Here is a 14,487-nt window from a genome sequence, read left to right on the forward strand (position 1 = left end):
TGGGATAGACTGTGGAGACCACTTATGTGTTAACCCTTGCCTGGGTGTGATGTGGTTGTTCATTTGAAGATGATGCCCCTCATGACAAGTCACTTTCGGTGATAATTCGTATGTGGATTTGTAAAGATGACAGATAAAATCTACAGCTACTGTTCTCTCATTTTAACACTGTGGAACTTGTAGGACAGACAGACAGACAGATGTACTTTATTGATCCTGAGGGAAATTGAGTTTCGTTACAGCCGCACCAACCAAGAATATTGTTGAAATATAGCAATATAAAACCATCAATAATTAAATAATAATAAGTTAATCTTTGCAAGTGGAAATAAGTCCAGGGCCAGCCTATTGGCTCAGGGTGTCTGACACTCCGAGGGAAGATTAGAAAAGTTTGATGGCCACAGGAAGGAATGACTTCCTGTGATGCTCAGTGTTACATCTCGGTGGAATGAATCTCTGGCTGAATGTATTCCTGTGCCTAACCAGTACATTATGGAGCGGATGGGAGTCATTGTCCAACATGGCATGCAACTTGGACAGCATTCTCTTTTACAATACCACCGTCAGAGAGTCCAGTTTCACCCCCAGAACATCACTGGTATTACGAATGAGTTTGTTGATTCTGTTGGCGTCTGCTACCCTCAGCCTGCTGCCCCAGCACACAACAGCAAACATGATAGCACTGGTCACCACAGCCTCGAAGAACATCCTCACCATCGTCTGGTAGATGTCAAAGGACCTCACTCTCCTAAGGAAATAGAGACGGCTCTGACCCTTCTTGTAAACAGCCTGAGTGTTCTTTGAGCAGTCCAGTTTATTGTCAGTTTGTATCCCCAGGTATTTGTAATCTTCCACCATGTCCACACTGACCCCTTGGATGGAAACAGGGGTCACCAGTGCCTTAACCCTCCTCAGGTCCACCACCAGCTCCTTAGTCTTTTTCACATTAAGCTGCAGATGATTCTGCTCATACCATGTGTCAAAGATTTCCACCATAGCTCTGTACTCAGCCTCATCTCCCTTGCTGTTCGACATAACTGCCTTCCCTCGACATTTACCCTGAATTACAAATATCTCTCTCATCACCTATTTTGTGGATGAACTGAACTTTCACACTTTACCATCTGAAGACTCCAAGCCTTGTTTCCCCTGAGCTCAATAGTTTCGGAGTTATATTTACACACGTATATATACATAACACTGTTAACTTTTGTTTAACTTGCTTAAGTTACTATTTTATAACTGGATACTAATAAAGATTGTGGTTCACATCATAAACAGACTCCAGTAGTAGTCTGTTGCTGCTGGTATGTTTCTGAAGCATTACAGTTCATAACAAAATGGGGCCTGCATCTGGGATATCATCAAATTTGAGGATTGATTAATTATCGATTTCATTTGGGAAATCTCTTTTGATTTATTTCTGTGTGGAAAATCAGCAGCAATGGATGTTGATCGATGTAAGGAAGCACCAACCTCTGAGGCATTAGAGGGCGTCAGAAGGATTGAGTTGTTGAGTCTTGCTGGAAGGTTAAAACTTGCTAAGGTGAAATTGACAATGAGGAGGGTACAGATGCAGAGGATAATAGCTGAACATTATGTTTCTGAGAGTGTGTTTAAAATGGAGGAGTTGGAGGTGTTTCCGGAAAGTAAACCTCGTGAGCTTGAGCTCCAGTACAAGTGAGAAAAATTAAAAATGGGAGGCTGCGGAAAGGCAGAGGCAGTTTGAGGCTGGAGAGGCAGAAAAACAGACAGAAAATTGTCTCAAAGTGTAATTAAGGGGCAGACTTAGCATGCCTATACTGCTTTGACAGTTGATGAAGCAGCTGATTATTATACTGCACCAATCATCGCCACTGGGCTATAAACGTGCAGGAGCAGTGTGTGGTTAAGTGCTTTGCTCAAAGCCACTCACGCTGCCTTGGCTGAGGCTCTAAATCACGACCTTCAGATCGCTAGTTCAACACCTTAACCAGCTGGACACGCACCACACATTATGACCTGGTGAAGCAGGCTGTACCAAAAGCTTATGAGTTGGTCCCAGAAGCAGACAGGCAAAAGTTTAGAAATTTGAAGAAATCAGTGAGCCAGACTTATATGGAATTTGCTTTATGAAAAATCTGTGCATATTGACCACTGTTGCACATCTGAACATGTAAATGATGATTTTAATAGCTTGAAAGAGTTGGTTTTAATTGAAGAATTCATAAGGTGTATCTCTGATGACATAAAGATGTATTTAGATGGAAATGATGCTGCTAATAGGCAGGAGTCTGCTAGATTAGCAGATGAGTTTGCATTTACTCATAAGGTTATGTTTACCCGGAATAAGAGTTTCCAAAAGAGTAGCAGGGATAACCAAGGTCAACCAGAAATTAATGCTGGGATTTGTCACACTTGTCAAATTGTGCCTAAACCTAATCAGGTCATCCCAGTGGCCCCACTCCAGCCTATACCTGCATTTGGTGAACCCTTTTCCAAAGTTATAGTGGATTGTGTTGGCCCAATGCCAAAGAATAAAGCTGGCCATCAGTATTTGCTAATAATTATGTGTACTGCATCCAGATTCCCAGAGGCAATACCTCTAAGAAATATTAAAGCTAAAACTGTGGCGAAGGCTCTTACCAAGTTGTTTTTACTTTATTCAATTTGCCTAAAGAAATCCAGTCTGATCAAGGAAGTAATTTTACATCTGGATTATATCGGCAGGTAGTTTATGAACTGGGAGCAAGACAAATTACATCGTCTACATACCATCCAGAATCACAAGGGCCTTTGGAAAGATTTCACTCTACCCTCAAAACAATGATTAAGACTGTGTTGAAAATAGAAAAGACTAGGCTGAAGGAATACATTTGCTTTTGTTTGCATTAAGAGAGTCGGTACATGAATCACTGGGCTTTACTCCATTTGAACTTCTATTTGGTCACAGAGTGAGGGGACCTTTGACTCTGTTAAAGGAACAGTGGATTGATGCGGATGTGCATGTTAACTTGTTAGACTATGTTTTGAATTTCAAAAATAAACTACACCGAGCCTATAGTCTAGTGAGACAAAACTTAAAGATTTCTCAAAACAAAATGAAGTGTTGGTTTGATAACAGGGCTCGAGAAAGGTGGGAGATAAGGTGCTTGCCTTATGTTGACGAATCCACTTCAGGGGAAATTCAATAGACCGTATGAAATAGTCTCCCAAATTAATGATGTGAATTATGTTATTAAAACACCCGACTGACGTAAACTAACACAGGTGGTACACATAAATATGAAAAAGCCTTATTTTGACAAGCAGGCACCATCCGTGAGTGTTGTTGTCAAAATATATGAATCTGTCAACCCTGAGAATGAAGCAATTGACTCGTCTGAGACTTTTCACAAGCCAAACATGGTCCCAGTTAGGCTAAGGAACTCGGTTGTTTTAGAAAACATTGATACCAAGTTTTTTTTTTCATCTGCAGCCAAAGCACCAACAACAGCTGAAGGAATTAATTCTGAAGTTTAAAGATTTATTTCCCAATGTTCCCAAGCAAACCACTGTCGCAGTACATGACGTAGATATTGGTCAAGCCAAACCGATTAAACAACGCCCATATTGCATGAACATTGAAATGTGAAAATTGGCTGAGGAAGGAATTGAATATATGCTGGGAAATGGTGTTATTAGTCCTTCAGCATCAGATTGGAGCTCACCCAGCGTTATTGTGCCCAAACCTGATGGCAGAGTTAGATTTTGCACTGATTATCGGAAGGCAAATGCAGCACCAAAAACAGACGACTATCCTATCCCTAGGGTGGATGAAGTTGGTAAAGCTAATTTCTTACAAAGATTGATCTATTGACAGGGTATTGGTGTGTTCCATTGACGGACAGAGGGACACCTCTGCGTTTGTGGCACCATCTGTGTTGTATGAATACAGTGTTTTGCTGTTTGGAATGAAAAATGGTCCAGGAACATTCCAGAGAATGAATGATTCTGAATTCGAGGGTTAGAACACACAGTTGCCTATATTGTTGAAAGTGTCACAGGGAGTGACACTTGGGAAGAGCATATCTCTGCAGCAGAGAAGCTGTTTGACAGGCTTTCCCAGGCCAGCCTTACATTAAGCTAAGAGTGAGTTTTGCCATGCCACTGTGACTTATCTTATCTATGTTGTAGGTCAAAGCAAGTGGGCTCCTGTTCAGGCAAAAGTCCAGGCAATTTCTCAAGTTCCTATTCTGACTGCTAAGAAGCCTCTTAGAAGGTTTATGGGAATGGTTGGATAAAGTTCAGCCAGAACTTTACTGATATCGCTCTTCCTCTGACTAATCTCCTGAAGAAGGGTAAAAAGTTTGTTTGGACCGAGCCTTGTCAGGAGGCACTTGATTGATTGAAAACCATTTTTATGTCATCAACCTGTGCTCAGGGCACCTGATTTTACAAAGCCATTTTCTGTAGCTGTGGATACCAGTGATCAAGCTGCCGGGACAGTGTTATTACAGAAAGATGATGATGATTGTTGAACATCCTGTAGCTTACTTTTCGAGAAAATTCAATGAGCATCAAATAAATTATTCCACCTTAGCGAGCTCACGTTTGACATTTCAGAAAAACTTGGACAGATATATGGATGAGAGGGGCTTGGAGGGTATGGCCCAGGTGCAGGTGAGTGGGACTAGGCAGAAAAATGGTTCGGCAGAGCCAACAAGGGCCAAAACTGTTTCTATGCTGTTATGTTCTGTGGTTCTTAGAGAAAGAGTTGCTGTCACTCATCTTGGCTTTGCGGCATTTTGATATCGATGTTTGTCCTGAGAAGTAACCTCTTGTAGTTTATACTGATCGCAGTCTGTTGGTGTTTTTGATTAAGGTAAAGGACAAAACGAGATGATTGTTAAACTAGAGTCTGATTTTGCAAGAATATGGTATTGTGATAATGCATATGAAAAGCACGGACAATATCATTGCCGATTGTCTTTCCAGATGCTGAACATACAGTTTTAATAGTGAAGCAGAATTTGGTATTTTCATACGATTCTGCAATGTGTTAGATGATAACCATACATGCATTATTTTACATACTGTAGCTTGCAATTAAAATTTTTCTCTTTTAGAGCAAAAATAATTTTTTTTTGTGTGGAAGGGTTATGAATCCCGAAGTCTCGGTTGCTGTGGACTGTTAGTTTAAGAGAGTGCCTGAGTGAGGTGGGGACTAACAATGACGTCAGCCGCTGTCTTTCTCAGCTCACTTTTGATTTTTGCAGAGAGAGAGAGATCAAGGAGGCGGGACTGTCTGACTTACAGTTTGTTTCGTTCTAAGCGAGGACACAGACACTCACAGTCAGAAGGACGCAAAGAAAGAGAACAAAAGGATTTAGACATGGAAACTAATGGCCAAGGGTCACTGTTTGGAACTCTCCTGAGCCCACAAGGGCGGTTTGATTATCGATCCAGTGCACATCGACTGTGTACCTGTCACCGCGAATAATCCACAGGAGTGGGTTTTGTTTGGGGGATCCTGTGGAGACCACTTACGTGTTAACCCTTGCCTGGGTATGTGGTGTGGCGATTCACTTGAAGACGATATCCCTAAAAGCAGACACGAGGAAATCTGAAATTCAAACAACAACACACACAAAATGCTGGTTGAACACAGCAGGCCAGGCAGCATCTATAGGGAGAAGCACTGTCGGCATTTCGGGCTGAGACCCTTCGTCAGGACTAACCGAAAGGAAAGATAGTAAGAGATTTGAAATTAGTGGGAGGAGGGGAAATTCGAAATGATAGGAGAAGACCTGAGGAGGTGGGATGAAGCTAAGAGCTGGAAAGGTGATTGGCGAAAGTGACAGAGAGCTGGAGAAGGGAAAGGATCATGGGACGGGAGGCCTCGGGAGAAGGAAAGGAGAGGGGGTGTAGATGGAGAACAGATAAGTAAATATGTCAGGGATGGGGTAAGAAGGGGAGGAGGGGCATTAACGCGTTAGACATTTTAATTACACGTCCCATTCCCATTCTGATATGTCTGTCCACGGCTTCCTCTATTGTCAAGATGAATCCAAACTCAGGTTCGAGGAACAACACCTTACATACAGGCTGGGTAGCCTCCAACCTGATCGCATGAACTTTGCCTTCTCTAACTTCCGTTAATGCCCCTCCTCCCCTTCATACACTATCACTGGCATATTTAGTTGTTTGTCTGTTCTCCATCTCCCTCTGGTGATCCCTTCCCCCTCCTTTCTTACGCTCGTGGCCTCCTGTCGCATGATCCTTTCCCTTCTCTAGCTCTGATTCACTTTTGCCAATCATTTTCCAGTTCTTTGCTTCATCCCAACCCCTCCGGTCTTCTCCTATCATTTCGCATTTCCCCCTCCCCCCACTACTTTCAAATCTCTTACCATCTTTACCATCGGTTAGCCCTGACGAAGGGTCTAGGCCCGAAACGTCGACAGCACTTCTCCCTATAGATGCTGCTTGGCCTGCTGGGTTCCACCAGCATTTTGTGTGTGTTGTTGATCCCTGTGACAAGTCACTTTCGGTGATAATTCGTATGTGGATTTGGAATGGCGACGGATAAAATCTACGGCGACTGTTATCTCATTTTACCACCGTGGAAGCTATGGAATTCGACGTAATTGCCTTCTCTCTGTATTTGCCCTGGATTAAAAATATCTCTCTCCCATCCCTTATTCAGTGAATGAACTACACTTTCATACTTTACGATCTCAGGACTCTAAGCCTTCCTTCCCCCCACCCCCACCCCAACCCAGTACCGAGCTCAATAGTTTGGGTGTTATAATTACACGCACATATTTTGCTTAAGTTACTATACTGTTAGATACTAATGAAGATAGTGGTTTTAACATCAAAAGCGTGCTAGTCAGAGTAGAAGTAGGAGGACATTTCAGATGAACACGTGGCTTGAAAAATGTTGCAAGGGGGAGGGATTCAAATTTCTGGGACATTGGAACCAATTCTGGGGGTGGTGGGACCGGGATAAACAGGACGGTCTGCACCTGGGCTGGACTGGAACCAACGTCTAAGGGGGAGCGTTTGCTACTGCTGTTCAGGAGGATTTAAACTAATGTGGCAGGGGCATGGGAACAAGTGTAGAGAGACAGAGGGGTGTAAAATGAGGGTAGAAGCAAAAAGTAGTAAGGTGAAAAGTGAAAGTGGCAGGCAGGCAAATCCAGGGCAAAAAGCAAAAAGTGCCACTTTTCAACATAATTGTGTAAGGGCTAAGAGTGTTCTAAAATCATGCCTGAAGGCTTTGTGTGTCAATGCGCTGAGCATTTGTAACAATTTTGATGAATTGAATGTGCAGATAGTTATTAATGTTTATGATATAGTTGGGATCACAGAAACATGGCTCCAGAGTGACCAAGGAGGGGAGTTCAACATCCAGGGATATTCAATATTCAGGAGGGATAGACAGGAAAGAAAAGGAGCTGGGGTAGCATTGCTGGTTAGAGAGGAGATTAACGTAATAGAAAAGAAGGACATTAACCTGGAGGATGTGGAATCGATATGGGTAGAGCTGCATAAATCTAAGGGGCAGAAAACGCTGGTGGGAGTTGTGTACAGGCCACCTAACAGTAGTAGTGAGGTTGGGGATGGCATTAAACAGGGAATTAGAAAAGTGTGCAATAAAGGGACAGTAGTTATAATGGGTGACTTCAATCTACACATAAATTGGGTGAACCAAATTGGTAAGGGTACTGACGAAGAGGATTTCTTGGAATGTATGCGGGATAGTTTTCTGAGCCAACATGTTGTGGAACCAACATGTTGTGGAACCAACAAAAGAGCAGGTCATTCTAGATTGGGTATTGAGCAATGAGGAAGGGCTAGTTAGTAATTTTGTCCTGCGAGGCCCCTTGTGTAAGAGTGCCCATAAAATGGTAGAATTCTTCATTAAGATAGAGAGTGACATAGTTAATTCAGAAACAAAGGTTCTGAACTTAAAGAAGGGTAACTTTGAAGGTATGAGACGTGAATTAGCTAAGATAGACTGGCAAATGATACTTAAAGGATTGACGGTGGATATGCAATGGCAAGCATTTAAAGATCACATGGATGAACTACAACATTTGTTCATTCCAGTTTGGCAAAAGAATAAACCAGAGAAGGTAGTGCACCCATGGCTGACAGGGAGATTAGGGATAGTATCAAGTCCAAAGAAGAAACATATAAATTAGCAAAAAGAAAAGAAAAAGCGGCGCACCTGGGGACTGAGAGAAATTCAGAGACCAGCAGAGGAGGAAAAAGGACTTAATTAGGAAAGGGAAGAAAGATTATGAGGGAAAGCTGGCTGGGAACATAAAAACTGACTGTAAAAGCTTTTATAGATATGTGAAAAGAAAAAGTTTGGTCAAGACAAATTTAGGTCCTTTACAGGTAGAAACAGGTGAATTGATCATAGGGAAGAAATACATGGCAGACCAATTGAATAACTACTTCTGTTCTGTCTTCACTAAGGAGGACATAAATAATCTTCTGGAAATAGTACGGGACCGAGGGTCTAGTGAGATGGAGGGACGGAGGGACATAAATGTTAATAGGGAAGTGGTGTTAGGTCAATTGAAGGGATTAAAGGCAGATAAATCCACAGGGCCAGATGGTCTACATCCCAGAGTGCTTAAAGAAGTAGCGCAAGAAATAGTGGATGCATTAGTGATAATTTTTCAAAACTCTTTAGATTCTGGATTAGTTCCTGAGGATTGGAGGGTGGCTAATGTAACCCCGGTTTTTAAAAAAGTAGGGAGTGAAACACCGGGGAATTATAGACTGATTAGACTGACATTGGTGGTGGGGAAAATGCTAGAGTCGGTTATCAAAGATGTGATAACAGCACATTTGGAAAGAAGTGAAATCATCGGACAAAGTTAACATGGATTTGTGAAAGGAAAATCATGTCTGACGAATCTTATAGAATTTTTTGAAGATGTAACCAGTAGAGTGGATAGGTGAGAGCCAGTGGATGTGGTATATTTAGATTTTCAACATGCTTTTGACAAGGTCCAACACAGCAGATTAGTGTGCAAACCTAAAGCACACGGTATTGGGCGTATGGTATTGATGTGGATAGAGAATTGGTTGGCAGATAGGAAGGAAAGTGTGGGAGTAAACGGGACCTTTTCAGAATGGCAGGCAGTGACTAGTGGGGTACCGCAAGGCTTAGTGCTGGAACCCCAGTTGTTTAAAATATATACTAATGATTTAGACGAGGGAATTAAATGTAGCATATCCAAGTTTGCGAATGACACGAAGCAGGGCGGCGGTGTTAGCTGTGAGGAGGATGCTAACAGGATGCATGGTGACTTGGATAGGTTAGGTGAGTGGACAAATTCATGGCAGATGCAATTTGATGTGGATAAATATGAGGTTATCCACTTTGGTTGCAAGAACAGGAAAACAGATTATTATCTTAATGGTGGCCGATTAGGAAAAGGGGAGGTGTAACAAGACCTGGGTGTCATTGTACACCAGTCATTGAAGGTGGGCAGGCAGGTAAAGCAGGCGGTGAAAGTGGCAAATGGTATGTTGGCATCCATAGCAAAAGGATTTGAGTGCAGGAGCAGGGAGGATCTACTGCAGTTTTACAAGGCCTTGGTGAGACCGCACCTAGAGTATTGTGTGCAGCTTTGGTCTCTTAATCTGAGGAAAGACATTCTTGCCATAGAGGGAGTACAAAGAAGGTTCACCAGATTGATTCCTGGGATGGCAGGACTTTCATATGAAAAAGACTGGATCGACTAGGCTTATACTCTCTGGAATTTAGAAGATTGAGGTGGTATCTTATTGAAACGTATAAAATTCTAAAGGGTTTGGACAGGCTGGATGCAGAAAGATTGTTTCCGATTTTGGGGAAGTCCAGAATGAGGAGTCACAGTTTAAGGATAAAATGGAAGCCTTTTAGGAACGAGATGAGGAAAAACGTCTTCACACAGAGAGTGGCGAATTCTCTGCCACTGGATACAGTTGAAGCCAGTTCATTGGTTATATTTAAGGGGAAGTTAGATATGGCCCTTCTGGCTAAAGGGATCAGGGGGTATGGAGAGAAAGCAGGTACAGGGTTCTGAGTTGGATGATCAGCCATGATCATACTGATTGGCGGTGCAGTCTCGAAGGGCCGAATGGCCTACCCCTGCCCCTATTTTCTAAGTTTCTATAGTAAGGGATAAAATTGGTTCTCTAGAAGATCAGTGTGGTCGACTATGTATGGAACCAAAAGAAATGGGAGAGGTATTATATGGGTTTTTTTTGCATCTGTATTTACTAATGAAACTGGACTGGAGTCTATGGAAACAAGGCAAACAAGGGGGGAGTTCATGGAATTTATGCTGATTGAAGAGGAGGAAGTTCTTGCTGTCTTGAGGCAAATCAGAGTAGATAAATCCTCAGGAACTGACAGGGTATTGCCTCGGACCTTGAAGGAGACTGGTGTTGAAGTTGCAGGGGCCCTGGCAGAAATATATAAAATGTCGATATCCATGGGTCAGGTGCCGGAGGATTGGAGGATCGCTCATGTAGTTCCCTTGTTTAAAAAAGGCTCAAAAATAAGCCGGGAAATTATAGGCCCGAAATTTTGACATCGGGAATAGGTAAGTTATTGGAAGGAATACGAACAGGTAGGATCTACAAGTATTTGGATAGACAGGGACTTATTAGAAAAAGTCAGCATTGCTTTGTGCGTGGTAGGTCATGTTTAACCAATCTATTAGAGTTTTTCGAGGATGTTACTAGGAAAGTGGATGAAGGGAAGGCAGTGCTTATTGTCTACATGAACTTCGGTAAGGCCTTTGACAAGGGCCCGCATGGGAGATTAGTTAGGAAGATTCAGATCTGGCCTAATAGAGAGAATGGAGGCGAAGGGAGCCGGGTGTAGGAAAGAATGGGAGGCACAGATGAGGAGACAGTGGTTAGCGCGGGAGCAGAAAGTGCAAGAGAGGGATAATAGAGGTAGCAGGTTAAGAAAGGAGTGGTGAGATGGCAGCGGGAGGCAGAGGGAAGCGGAGGTGGAGAGTGGGATATAAGGAAAGAGACAGAGAGCGTCGGGAGCAAGATAGCGGGAGCAGGCAGGGGCAAGAAAGGGAAAGAGAATGAAGCAGAGGTAAAATGGTGTAGGGAGAGAGTTTTGGGCGGAAGGAGATCAATGGTACGAGAGGGGATTGCGTGAGTAAGTGAGGAGTGAGGGTGAGAGTGCGATAGAGAGAAAGAAGGGGAGGAAAGGAACAGCGGGGGCCAGAGTAAGAGACCGGCAGGGGAGGAAGGGTCAGGGAAAGAGGAAGCGTGGGAAAAACTGGGAGTATGGATGGAAAGCGGACGGAGAGAGTAGGTTATGCGAATGTTCTTGGTGTTTACGGATTGTGGCGATCTCGCACGAATGTTTCGATGATCCGTGATTTTCGCCGTTTCTTGCCTTTTGATTTCAATGGAGAGTGAGGTTTGAGTCGATATTTTTGTTCTATTTTCCGCGGGGCAGTGGGGCAGGGGGTTGGCGATCGGTCTGCTGTTATACGACAATTAAAAAGACACGGACTCGCATTATTCACAAAATCTTGCGAGCATACTTTGACTGTGAAATCATCATAGAATTCGGACTCGGCCATTGCCGCCGCACCGTGCACGATCTAGCGGCTGCAAAGCTATGAAAAGGCATGTCAATTGTCTCCGCTTTCCCAGCTCCAGCCCGCAGTGAAACAAAACAGGCCAGTCCAGTCGGGTAATGAAGCCCCAGCCTGGGCAATCTCCGCAATATAGAGTTCCCCTCCTCCTGGCAACACCTCGTTAATCTTGTCCAAACTCTTTCCACTTTAAACACGTGACGCTCTCAGTGCGTAATGAACTGAAGCACCGAGGTGACCGGATATTTCACCGCGCTGATCACCTGCTCCCTGAATTTCGACTGAGTGACCGCGTAAATAAATGTGTTTGTGCAGCAGCTCAAATTCTTCAGCAAGGCTCCCACGTTATGAAAGATCCATTCAGAGTCATTGAAATCGAATCCTATTCCTGAGATCTCATAATACATGTATCCGAAGCAAATGGATAATGTTATAGTGTTCATCCAAAAAGCTTCGAACGGCGTTTGTGGACAGGAAAATATGATGTTGACCTTCGGAAGTAGTAATTCTGAGGGGCGCAGGATGAAGTGAAGCTGGTTTGAGACCTGCTTCGTAACTTTCCGACATCAAAGATTTAAAAGCCTATCGTGTCTTCATCACTTCTGGGCTGTAATCCTCCAGGAGACGGAACCGATAATTTTGAAATATGATCATACTTTGCCGACGAGCGATGCTGAGAAATGCTCTTTAGCATGCACATAATGGAGCCGGACAATCACTGCTCGAGGTCTGGCCCCAGGGCTCGGATATCGGGGAAAAGAGCGATGAAAAGCTCAAGTAATGGACGTTCGTTTGGAAATTCAGAGGTAAACGCATCCTTTACAAGTTGAGAAAGGAATTTTTAAGGGTCCCCTTTCTCGATATCTTCGGGGAGACCGATTAGACGTAGATTCTGTCTTCTGGGTCGGTTTTCGAGATCGATGATCTTGGATTTGCAGCTCTGCAACTGTTAAACTGTCGAAGTCGGAGTTTGTTCCAAACGATCAATTTTCTGATCTTTCTTCCGAGCATCGTCCTGTAGTTCTTAAATTTTGGAATTTTGTAGTTTAACTTCGTGATCGAGCGCAGCCGAAGAGTCCTGAAGTACCTTCAAATCTTCTTTAGTATTTTGGCGTAGTTCAGTAGATTGTGCCTTCAAAAAAATCGAACGTTGTCTCCTCAGTTAATTCAGTTTGCTTGGGTTCACCTCTTTTCTTCTTACCGTTCCCGTCGGATTCTTTCCCGTTTTTCAAAATCTGTCCCTTTAGCTCTTGTGGACATCGTACTCATCTCCGTGCTCGTTTCTTCAAAAACTCACTATCATAGCTCAAGAAAGAGTTAAAAAAAAAGTCATCTAGAAAAAAATGTTCCATCGTCGGCACCTTCCTGGTGATACACAGCTGCAACTATTGGAAGACACGTCAGCCTTGTGTAGTATTGAATATTCAGTGTTCTGGAGCGGGTATAAATGAATGACAGTGGAGATTCATCAGTTCAGAGTTTCTTCAGCGAGAACGCGGGCAGCTGAAAGACAGGCTGAATCTCACACAGCATGTCGGAAACATGTTACCACATCTCCCCCTCATGTTACGCATGCGCGGATTAGTTTGATCAAACACTTGTACCGAGTCGTGTTAGTACAGGGACACGCCGGGCAATTAACAATGTGGGTGCTACGAACCGAACCCACCGAGACGAAAAACATGGACTCTCGAACGCCTGCGCCAATACAGCACCTCCGACGGCCAAGAGGGGTAATCGATACACACCCCGCTCTATCGAACAGCCGCATGCGCACCTGCCACTTTGTCACAGTTCACATCCTTCCACTGCACTTCTTCCCATCTCCACGATACCTTCGCTTCCATCCTCCGACCTCTGACATCTTCTTGATATCTGTAACTGTTTATGGAACAACACAAACAGAAGACTTATGTAAAATAGGATAATATTAACATTTTATTGTGATTTACTCTGTTCCAGCAGCTTCCATTTATAAAGGAAACACACACTAATCCCACAGACCTGTGTCAGTCTCTGTGTTAGTTCCTGAACTAATCACACTTTCCCACAACCTCCCCACAGCTCGTGTAAATCCTCGAACTCATCACACTGTCCCTCTCTCTCGCCATAGTGCGTGTCAGTATCCAAAGTAATCACACTGTCCCACTCTCTCCCCAGAGTCTGTGCCAGTCACCGAACTAATCACACTGTCCCACTCTCTCCCCACTGCCTGTGACAATCCCCAGAGTAATCCCGCGGCCCCGTTCTCTTTCCACAGGTCCACGTCAGTCCCCAAATTAATTCCGCTGCCCCTCTCTCACTCTGTAGTTCGATTCAGTCTTCGAACTAATTACCCTGCCCCACTCTCTCCACGCAGACCGTGTCTGTCCCTGGAATGATCCCACGGTTCCCTTCTCTTCCGACAGGCGTACGACTGTCCCCAAATTAATTCCACGACCCCTCTCTCTCCCCACGAAGCAGCCTGTCCGACTACCAGCAACAGACAGCGTCAGACCTCAAAACATTCAGTCCCTCGATCTACCCACAGACCGTTCAGCCTCGAACCATTATTTGCACACAGCTCTGTTTCAGTTTCTAAAGCAATGAGTTGAGGGAAGTGCAATTGCAATGGCATGCAAAAGTCTAGGCACCCCTGGACAATATTTCTGTTGCTGCGAATAGCTAAGAGAGTAGAAGATGACCTGCTTCGAACAGACATAAAGTTAAAGATGACACAGATCTTTAAGCAAGATTATTTCCATCTTTTACAGATTGGAAATAACAACAAAGCAAAAGGCCCAAAGCAAACGTTTTGGCACTCTGGATGATGGTGATAATAAACCGAATTCTGATCTGACTCAGATCAGCACTCACGAAAACCCCACTACACTTTGTGAATAACCCAGCA

General features: G+C 43.7%; 1 protein-coding gene across 1 annotated transcript in view; it reads left to right on the forward strand.

Annotated features, from left to right (window-relative positions):
• LOC132386463 (NACHT, LRR and PYD domains-containing protein 12-like) overlaps positions 1-14,487 on the forward strand; it is a 235,372-nt gene that overhangs the window by 134,485 nt on the left and 86,400 nt on the right. The gene's annotated exons all lie outside the window — the stretch shown is intronic.

The sequence above is a fragment of the Hypanus sabinus genome, unplaced genomic scaffold, assembly GCF_030144855.1.
Source record: "Hypanus sabinus isolate sHypSab1 unplaced genomic scaffold, sHypSab1.hap1 scaffold_117, whole genome shotgun sequence".
In the NCBI taxonomy this organism is placed as follows: Eukaryota; Metazoa; Chordata; class Chondrichthyes; order Myliobatiformes; family Dasyatidae; genus Hypanus; species Hypanus sabinus.